Source organism: Podarcis cretensis, assembly GCF_951804945.1.
Source record: "Podarcis cretensis genome assembly, chromosome: 3".
NCBI classification, from domain to species: Eukaryota; Metazoa; Chordata; class Lepidosauria; order Squamata; family Lacertidae; genus Podarcis; species Podarcis cretensis.
The window spans coordinates 56,943,321-56,953,237 of NC_137172.1; positions in this window are offsets into that span (position 1 = coordinate 56,943,321).

Below are 9,917 nucleotides of genomic sequence, written 5' to 3' on the forward strand. Positions count from 1 at the left end.
ACCATGCATAAGTTCATTGCAGTGCCTGATTTTCCATGACAAGATGCTGACCACTCCTGGTGCAAACAGCAACTCCATGGTAACGGAGTGATTAGTTAAGGAAAGAGACACAACAAATAGCAGCCTAAAAAACCAAAATTGCTCAGGGAGCACAACTGTCCCACCTGTTACACATAAGGGATGCTTCATGTTGTATCTTAGTTACACAAAGCTATCTTTGTGTGGGAAAATGATCATAAAATCATTTCCTATCAAAGTTGTAATATATTGCATGCAGTAGCAATGTGATGCCATTATTCCACACCTGAGCCTTAATTCCCTTGAAGAACACACAAAGGTGAAGTCTCACTGATGCCTATGTTCCCAATATTTGAAACAGAACTTGATGACTCCAGGTCAAAAGAGACTACCCAGGCAAGAGGCAGCTGCTTTAAAAAGTTTGCTACATGATTGATGTACCTGAACAGGGAGGCAGTAATTTACTGCCCCCAACTATGCAATAAACAAAACATTATCCAAATCCTTCTGCTGCAGTCACTTGGAATGTTACAGAAAGGAGATCACACTGGAATGACTACTAAATTTTGGTCATGTTCAGACATAATGCTAAACCATTGTTTAGTGTGAAAAGAACAAGCTGCAGCAATGATTGGGGTCCTCTATTCTCCCCTTTCTGTAGATGTAGTTGCAAAGAGGCATTCAGAAGCTTTTCCTTCCAATTTCTGTTAGCTAGTTTTGCATGTTGTCTGAACTGAAACCAACACTGATTAACGTTAACAAGTCGGATTACTGTTTAACCAAGCCATTTACATATCCCATGGTTCAAAGTTGGATTCTTTCAAACAAGCTACGGATAAGATTTTACAAGGGTTAGAAGTTTTTGAGCAACATGAAAAGTTTCAATTAATGTCAGCTACAAGCTAAAGTTTCTGAATTTCTCCTTTTGTGGGAGGGGGAATCTGTGAGTCCAAAGCTTGCCTAGGATTATTCTTGCAACACTAAACTATGATTTAGCATGCAGATTGGCTACAAGAAACCAGCAGCAGCACAAGTCGTCACCACAGTTTAACACATGCTATGCAGACACTATTATAACACAACCACTTTGTTAAAGTTCAGCTAAGTTCTAGGTCTAATTAGTTCCAGACCAGGCCAGGTCATGAATGAACAACACCATCATATTCCCTTGATATCCATGGAAGAATAAAAAGCGGGATATAACTGAACAATAAAACTTTACGTAGCAATCGTGTTGGGGGTTTTGTCTTCTTTTGACAGATGTTAGGTACCTAAACATTTGGGAGCTTGAGGACATAGCCCAGTTTAAAGAAGAATGAAATAAAGTAGCATGAACTTACTTTTTAAAATTCTTCCGTCATTTGAAGATGGGTTTATGCAAATTCCGTGCAATGATAGGACATCTGCATAATTGAATAATGTACTACAGGAAGCCAGCCTAAAGCCTGCACAGCTGCTGTTTACACCTTACTGGTAGTTACTGCCTGAGGCACATTTTGGCCTAGGATGTGCTTAGATACTTTTCAGGTTGAGGACTTTACTATAAAAGGGTAGAAGCCAAGACATGCTTCTACTCCACCCAAACCCAGGTCTTTCATAGCTGGTTAATGAACCTGCCATTAATTGCTTTACACAACTATGACCAGATGTTCCTAATCTGGATGTACTCTTCATTACCCATTTCAATAGTTTCCGAACTCTGTTGGGTTCCTTAAAGGAGTAAGAAATTCTGCCCAAAAATAGTCAGGTGTTTTTTTTTAAGTGATAGAAAAGTGTTCCATCCAAAAATAATGGATTTGCTTGAACCTTTCCTTCCAAGTTTCATAATGGAACTTTATTTGGATTGATGTTTCCTGACCCGTGAGCTAATCTGGCACAAAATATTTCCTAATTCCTGCCACTAAAATGAGCTTAATCTTGTTAAAAATATTGTGAAAACTCTTGTCACTATGTGCCACAAAATAGTACATCAGCACATCCCAGAAAGAAAGAAAAATTACAGCAGTCGTAGAGCAGGTAAAGTTTATTTTCCTCCAATTGCCCCAATGAGAGGGAAATCCTTTGTTCCCCAGAAAGAACCAAAAGGAGTGGCAACACTCCCTCTAGACATTCCACCCTGCTAGTATGAGCCCAGCAGGACTTTGGATTTGGCATTTAATCCATCTTAAATTTCGTTTGCATTGGCCCAGTAGGATTTCTTTGCCAGCTGACTTTGTTCACTCATCATACCTTCAGCTCTTTCTCCAGGTACAAAGTTTGCGCCTTCCTGTTAAATTCCAAATAACTGAATTTTACAGAAAATGCATTTTCAAGGCCAGGCAACAATAACTGAAAGAGAATATTCAACTAGATTTGCTAGTTATCAGGTCAAACCTACTTTTACATAGGTTTTTCAGATCGTATTAGGCTCATCTTTACTTGGCTTCACTTTGCTTAAATAAGCAGAACAAATCTGAGTTTGGGCTTATCACAATTTGATGGAAGCAAATGAATTGTCTGATTTGGGCAGGGGGGCTGTTCAAGGAAAACAACCACTTTTTGTACATGGAGATTCAGATGACAGAGTCTTGATTCTGGGTTAGCTGTGCAAATTGGCACTTGCCACACATCACATCCCATAATTCATTAAGTTTTCAAGAATCAAGAGTTTTCAAAAATTATCTAAAGGGTTTTCCTTGCAAGGAAGAAAAGTATATATATAGGAATTAGAGGGCAAGAATCAAACAAAGGAGCAAGAAAGAGTAAGCTGGATAAAGAGAAAGCACTGAGAAAGCTCTGTGCAGGGCTGATCATGGAATTCCACCGCATCCCTCTTCTGAGTCTTGGAAGATGCTGCTAGCATGCCTACATCAACTTCCCTTAGTGAAGAGGATATCAGCTTTCTGAAATAGCAACAATGGGGGGGGCACCCTCAAGATTCCCAGGGTACTTGTGACTTCCAAGCTAGGTTTCAACCTTTGTTGGCAAATTTACAAATGTTCACAACACACTCAGTCCTGCTTATACCTTAACCAGGACAGTTCAAGCTGAGTAACTTAGTGTCAGCTTCAGTTCCTGCACTCTCTAGCTAATATCAGAACTCATTACAACAGTTGCTGCCGATTCCACTGGGCAAAAACAGTGGTTGTCAATGTGGTGCTTGTGGAAACAATGGCATCCTCGAGATCTCCCCTAGTACTCTCAAAGCCTCTGAGCTCTCCCCACTCATGGTTATCTTTCTTTCCCTTTAAAAGCATTCAGAAGGAGGGAGCTGGAAGAGCAACCCTCTGTCCCATGTCCCCTCTCAGCTCTATGTAATTTTTAAGGCCCAGAATGCTAGATCCAAATTTTGCCAGATGCCTTGGCAAAGTGATGTGTGTACAAGTGCTTTCTCTCTTTCTATCTCTTTGGGGTGGGGAGCTGATCCAGAAGTGGCCAGAAAGGGAAGCACATGCCGCACTCGCTCAAAAATCCAAATGCACCCATTGGCCAGAAAAGGTTGTGGACCTCTAGGGTGGACAAATTGTGATTTGATGGATAGAATAAGGCAGCTTCATATGTTTACTTACATCTCTAAAAAGTTATGATGCAAGTAGCTGCCCCTCCTTTCCCACTTTTGCAATGGCCATGGCAACATATAAAACTCTGGGGCATAACTCAGTTCTCTCTTACACAAATCCTGTTGGAGTGAATTGAAAATGCCTTCAGTGGAAGTTTGAATGGTAGAGAATCCATTTCACCCAGATTTGTGTATCCTGGATATCATAGTCTCAGAATTCTATGCACCAAAAAGAAACAAACCTGGTATTTAAAACATTTACATGCTAGATTCTCCAATTATAGGGTCTGGATGCCAGCAGAAACATTAGTCATTTGCTTAGTAACAAACCAAAATGAAATCCTTTTACATTTGGTTTCCATACAATATCATTTACTTTTATAACTCGATTTTTCAAAAGGTTTCTATCTTTAAAACAAAGTTTTGCACAGTATTTAAATTTTACCACTATTCCTATATATAGACTTCATCTTACTAAAATAGCAATGCTCAAGCACATGGGTGGAAACTTAACAGTAAATCTGAGCAGCTTGGAGAGCTCGTATGAATTTTACAGTAAGAGCACTTCACATTAGACATGGAATAGAAAGGCCAGCAGGGACCTGGTCAGCATTCTGCTCTCTTCCATACATGCAGGGTACAAAATTGCAACTATTTCCCAATTCAAGCCTTCTCCTCAGGAGATAAATGGGTGCAACTCCACTGACACAAAGTTCTCCTAAGGTTATTAATTTGGATGGAAGAAAATAAAACCCAAGCTTAACTTCCAAAGCAAAATCATTGACATTTAACATGCCTTGGCTGGATCACATCTGAAAAGTCTAGGATACTCTCTCTGGTTTTATTGTCATTTAGTTACATTAGTTATATTAATTACATATTAATTGAAGACTAAAAAATAATGCAGCAAATATGAAACTGCTCAAACAGAACTTGTGGTTTATTATTTTGTAGACATAGCAGATGTCGTTTTGAAATGGAGATTCTCCCCCCCCCCCTAAAAATAACAAACACAAAGTTCACATGCATATGGCTACAATTATTTTTTAAAGGGTTTTGTGAGGGGCCACCACAGGCAAAAATAAAAGGCTGCACAGGATTTGGTACCACACTAGGCTACAATACTGAGTGCTACAATGTGTTTGGTTTCATCATGGACCTATGGAGCAGGGATGAGTGGGGAAGGCTGGCTGGCTCAATGGTAGGTTGTTACTGACGAAGTGGCTTGGCAGGATGCACTAGATTTGGAAATATCAACAGCCCCTGGAGATAGAATCATGAATATAGCTGGAGCCATCTGCAGTTCTCTATTCAAGAAAAGGAAAGAATCCAGTAACAGCACTAAAAAAATGCAAAGGTATTATCTTGCTTAGGAATAATAATTGTCCAGAGTAATATAGCTAGTACCAAACCAGTACTGAACCAGCATACAAATGCAGCAAACTTTATCAGTAAAAAATAAGCAATTTCTTCTGACTTCAAGGAATGTGATAACAGCTGCAAATATTACTTCTGCCTGACAAGTTGCAGACACCTTTCCATATAAGGTGAAAAATGTATAAAAGCTGTTCAGGCTATACTGTTGCCTCTGTCCCAGCTGGTTCATTACACTCAAGTTGAAGCCTTTACGTTTTTAAAATCTATATAAAAATATTTAGAAGCAGACCACATCCACTTATCTAAAGAACAAAAGTGGGGAGATAAGCTTTAATTAGGATAGAATCATCCCACATTTTACCTTCTGATGTTTTGTCAGCAGAATAACTCACATTAAAATTGGAGTTCTCAGTGTGTCACCCATGGGCACTTTTCTGGTTACCAGAATGGAGGGTTACCTGTGTTGTTGGTGTTTCTTTTTGGAGGGGGTTATATGCATTTTGCTTATGGGGGGGGGGGTTCCAAGTACTGCCTTTTCTTCTGCTGTGAAATGGGTATTTTGTGGCACCCACAACAGTTTCTTCAATTTCCAAATGTGTGCCAGGGTCCAAAAAGGCTAGGGATCCCTGTATTAAACCTTCAAAGTTTAGAACTTAAATACAAAATGCACTTGAACATTATCTTACTGAGATATGGCAGTGTGCTTCATATTCTGAATAATAAGCTTGCACAACGAATTAAAAATAAATCAACAGAGGGGAAGCATGTGGAGAAGGGAAAGGTGGTCTCCATATCAGAATCCCTCAGCAGACTAGTACTGCAGGCTAATCATCTGTGTCTGCTGAACTAAAACTGGATCTGAGGGAAACTCATATGTGGGAAAACTCATATCACAGCAGCAAAACCTCATATGTTAGAACCAGAAGTGATTGCAATATTTGTCTTGTGCAAAGTAGAACTCTCCATGTGAGGACATGCACTCTTTCTCCCAAGGTTCCCTGCATAGGAGCCAACGCCTAGGGGCTGAGGTCCCTTTGTCCCCACCCAATAAAATATTTGAGGGGACCCCCCCCCAGTTGATGGGCATTGCCATTCAAATGGATGTGTGTGCAGCACTTCGTGGTTGATTATGTGGAGTGGGGCTTACCTGCCCCCCAATATTTTATCCAAGGGGGCACCCCTGGTTTCCTGTACTTTCACTTCATCAATCAGTTTCCTTCCTGTTGGTGAGAACCAGGTCCATGTGAGATGACCCCTCTGTTGCTTCTCCCACCTTCTGGGAAATGAAATTGTCAGCAAGGCAATTTTGTTGGGACTTTACATTTTTGGAGGTATGCGTTCCAACAGATAATGAGGCAGATGAAGTCTATCCTGACTACTATATCTGTCCTTTTTGAATGTCTGGTAATCAGCTCTAAGAAAGCATCATCCACTCCTCAGTCTGGCTTGGAGGTCTATAGCAGACACAGTAAGGTCACTGTTGATTCCCTCTCCTACAATCTTTACCCATATTCTCTCAATCAGCCTTTTATTTCCCAAGTCATGGATCTCTTCACAAGTGTACATATCCTTTACATATAATGCTACTTCTCCTCCATCCTTCTTTGATCTATTGCTTTTGAGCAGGTTGTACCCTTCAGTTTCTACATTCCAAATGACCTGTGCCAAAAATGTTCTTCTTCAAACAAATGTGCCAAATATTATGCTGCCCTATAGATTTTGATTGCTTGGCATCTGTCTGGCTTGAGAGGCAATGGCGTGTGCCTCCAGGGGTGAAGTCAAACCACTGCATTAGTAGCACCAAAGTGATCTCCCCAAGCCTGGGCAGTGTGTATCAGCCTCACTGATGTGGTCCAAAGGACAGCAGAGCAATACAACCATCTTAGGGACTCAGGATTTGTGTAGGGTTTACTCCTTAGCCTTTTCTTCTCCTGAAGATATCCCAGAAGGCAGCAGAGGTTTAGGATCAGAGTTTCACTTCTCCTAGATTGGCTACCTTCCCAGATTGACAAGCCCCATCTGCTTCTTTACAGCATGTGCAGAAACTGCCTTCTTGCCTGTTGAGGCCACTATTAGACTTGTCTGCTCAAATGGAGCCTGTTTTTGCATGTAGGGTAAGTCCCTAACACACTGAGAGTTTGAGACCAATTGGCTACCCTCACTTGGTTTAGCCAGCCAAAGTTATTCCTGGGGTGTGGCCGCCGTCACAGGCTGGCAGCTTCTAGGAGCCACATATAAGAGCTAAGTCATGGGTAGGCAAACTAAGGCCTGGGGGCTGGATCTGGCCCAATCGCCTTTTAAATCCGGCCCACAGACGGTCCAGGAATCAGCGTGTTTTTACATGAGTAGAATGTGTCCTTTTATTTTAATGCGTCTCTGGGTTATTTGTAGGGCATAGGAATTCGTTCATCCCCCCCTCCCAAAAAATATATATATAGTCCATGCCCCCCCCCCAAGGTCTGAGGGACAGTGGACCAGCCCCCTGCTGAAAAAGTTTGCTGAGCCCTGAGCTAAGTGCAGGATGGGGATCAAAGGTGGGCAAACTAACACAAAAGAAGCACGATGTGTCCCCACCAAAGGTACTAACTTCCCTAACAGCCCATTGCACCCTAGCCCTACAGCATAGAGCTGGAAACAGTGACCCTATTCTCCTTAATATTGGGGGTAGCCTGTATAGGTATGTATGCACAGATTAACACTGAAGAAATTATTTACTACTAGGAAGGATCCGCCCCTCTTTTAAAAGAAGGATTGCATTTTGTGCATCAGAATAATCACCTGTGTTGTGCAGTGCTGCTTAGTTAGTGCATGAGAGTGCATAACTGGAACAAAGCTACACAGTTAACACAGTGCTTCACAGCATTTGCCTATGCTAAATGGAAAGTAATGCATATTCCTAATTATTTAAGCATTGCTGTACATGATATACTGACTATGAACAGATGTAGGCATAGTCAAATACACTGTGGGCATATAACTCGCATGCCTAGTATGTGAACTATTTTTTATGCTTTCTGACCTGCTGATTGCTTGCTGTTGAACAACAGGCCATGAAAATATGTGCGAAGGAGAAAGATATAAATGTGAAAATACATGTGTGTGGTTTATGGGTTTGGTTATTTAAAAAAAGAAAAGGGGGAAATAGAACCATTCATTACTTTTGAGAAATATTCAATATGCTCCCCAAAGCATCTGGGGTTTACTTCAATTTTTATGCCAAATTACAGGCTGTGAATTCCAACGAGTTTTCTAGGCAAAGAATGTTGAACTGTGTTAATAATGGAGAAACCTCTAGTACTTTTGTCCATCTATAACACTTGGTACCCCCCCAAACTATGCTATGATTGTGATTCATATTATTTTTTCAAACATACTTGGTTTATTAAACCAACAACATGCTAAGCATAATTTCATTTTCCTTGCGGAGAACCTTACATTTTATTCTTTATCTGGCTTCCAAAATCCCATTTAGTTATAGATTTTGATACATGGGCAGAGTCACAAGAAACAGTAACCCTCTGTGAAAATAAAACTGGAACCATTTGATGGGTGTGCTAGCAAAACTGGAATTCCTGTATAAACAAATACCAAGATTTTAAAAGTAGCTGAAGCAAAACTGGCATGTCCTATGCATTTGTCTGAAGTATGTGTGGCTAATGTTGATCAGCAAAATGTCAGAGGGGATCACAATTGTTCAGCAACTGGCCACACATCTCATGCACTTTGCAACGTTTCAGAAATGCATTGAGGAATCTGTTTTAATCCAGAAGAAATGAATCATGGAATGAAATCAGGCAAAAGAAAACACTAAAGAAGGGAAGATATTGCCCAAACTTGGGTGTGGGGTGGAGTTGCTGTATGGTCTCTACCCACACATCTGCAGCTTTTCACATTGCCTGAGTGGAAGAAAGGAGCAACACCGCAATTGCAAAATGCAAATGGACTCTATTGTAATTAGTAAGACTGGCCACCCTTCTTTGTAAAATCTTTGTAACATTAATGCACAACCCCACCATGTTTTTCCCTTACTCCAGTTCTTGTAAAAACAAATTCTGAATTCTAAAATAAACAAAACCCGCCTTATATGCTAACCATCACAACCAAAGTAAATTATTCATCTGCCCATGCTACGTTGTTTAATAAAATTAATTCTTCTTTTCCGGCCACTCTTCTCAGAGTAATTAGAATCTTACAGCAGCAAAGTTGAAGGAAATGTAACCATATGGCTAGAATGTGGCAGGAGGATAGCAACTTTATTTGTGGATATTAGAGAGCCCAACTCAAATATTCATATACACATAAATACAAAAGGATGTGATTATTTAAAGGTCAATAACTGTATTCGGCTGTTGACTGAAATCTGCTTTGTCTTTGGTTTAAAAGTTTCCTGTACTTTACAATAAAACCACTAAATAAGCCACTATTCTTGGAATATGATGCCAATTAGTAAAAACTATACAAAATATAACTAGAAAATCAAAATGGATTTCTTATGCCCTGGAAATGTCAACAAAATGCCCAGTTCCAAATGGTATTTTTCATTGTATTTATTGCTTAGCCAGAGGTCAGAAAGCATCTTGTCATGAACAGCAATGCATTCCACAACACACAGTTTCCATGGATGGAGATAAAGAGCAGCTTCCTTAAAAAAAACAAAAAACACCCAAGGGCCTCAATTAAATACACAAATTTCACACAACTTTAAAAAGCAAAGAGCAGCAAAAATGCCTAATTACACCTGTATACACATGACTGCACTTTTACTATGTGCTAAAGCTCAACAGTTCAAGATTAGAATTTTGCTTCCATACATTCCTACAAGATGTTTATTGTTATCATAAAGGCATGAATAGAAAGCAGGTATGTTTCATATATAGAACATACTTGAGCAGCAACATATGTAGAACTTATTCTTTAATAATAGCATGTGTAGGTATTTAAGATCACATCTACTGATTCATCATACAATTGTCCAGGCACAATT